General features: G+C 39.7%; 1 long non-coding RNA gene across 1 annotated transcript in view; it reads left to right on the plus strand.

The window, feature by feature from the left end:
• The window catches only part of LOC121302947, a 1476-nt gene extending 1297 nt beyond the window's left edge, over positions 1 to 179 (plus strand). The window contains exon 2 of the long non-coding RNA XR_005947737.1: positions 91 to 179. This is a non-coding gene — a long non-coding RNA (uncharacterized LOC121302947). The remainder of the gene's footprint in view (positions 1 to 90) is intronic.
• The last annotated feature ends 875 nt before the right edge of the window (positions 180 to 1054 follow it).

Raw genomic sequence — 1054 nt, forward strand, 5'->3', positions numbered from 1 at the left:
ATTGCTTTCTACCTGAATGGACAGGACCTCTAGAAATCATGTATTTTCAACAACCCTAGGGTACAAAATAACGTTTTTACTTTTCCGCAGATTTTCCCGTGGTGAACTGGGTTTTGCAGTTTGATTGTCCAGAAGACGCTAATACCTACATCCACAGAGTGGGGAGAACAGCCAGGTATTGTACAGAGAGCTGACCCACTTCCTTAACAGCAGACAAGTAGGATATAATGCAGTGCTAGAAAAGGCTCCATTGAAAATGTAATATTAATAAAGGTAGAAGCTGTTAGTCGGTATTAATCTTGCTGATTAAGCCTACATGTACAGTAAATATATTTGCCTAGGAGAGATTTGAAATATAATTTTTAGTGTGTGTAAATATAAAAATGCAATCCTACCATAGCAGGATTGTCCATTACAAAAGCATTTTTCTTTTTCTTTTAAGTGCTTATTAATTCATACACTTCCTGTGGTTCCGGTTGTTCCTTATTTGTACAAAATTGACAATACTGATAGTTATAGTTATAGCGATAGTTCTGCCTCTATGATATCTCCCAGTACTTGTTGGATGTTTCTAGATGTATAAATAAAAATGAAGCCTGCAGAAAACATCCTGTAGATGCATTCTCGTGAGTATTGGTCCATAAAAGTTTAATCAGGGTGTTCATTGAAATGAATGCATTTGGCAAACGCAGTTATACTCTGTAGGCAATGCATTAATATGTTAAACCCCTCCGGTTCTTTCCTACCTGAGTGTTTAGTTACAGATAAAAGTGAATCGGATACAATCCCCTGTTGGATTTTCCCACATTGTAAACCCGGTCCTGTCTGCAGCAAAACGTCCTGCAAGTTCAAGCGCAGGAGTTGCTGCTCTTTGTATTAAACGAGATGCCTTGCTGAAGACATGCTGTACTTCAGGGTCCCATGAGATGTGTTGAGCAAGGGCAAAGGGTAGCTTTCTTGTTGTCTGTAGCAAGATGAATTCCTGCAAGGGTCTGCAGCATCTCTGGAAGCCCATGCCGCACTCTGTCAGTAAATATGTTTTGGGCCCATTGCC

The sequence above is a fragment of the Polyodon spathula genome, chromosome 30 (genome assembly GCF_017654505.1).
Source record: "Polyodon spathula isolate WHYD16114869_AA chromosome 30, ASM1765450v1, whole genome shotgun sequence".
Taxonomy (NCBI): domain Eukaryota; kingdom Metazoa; phylum Chordata; class Actinopteri; order Acipenseriformes; family Polyodontidae; genus Polyodon; species Polyodon spathula.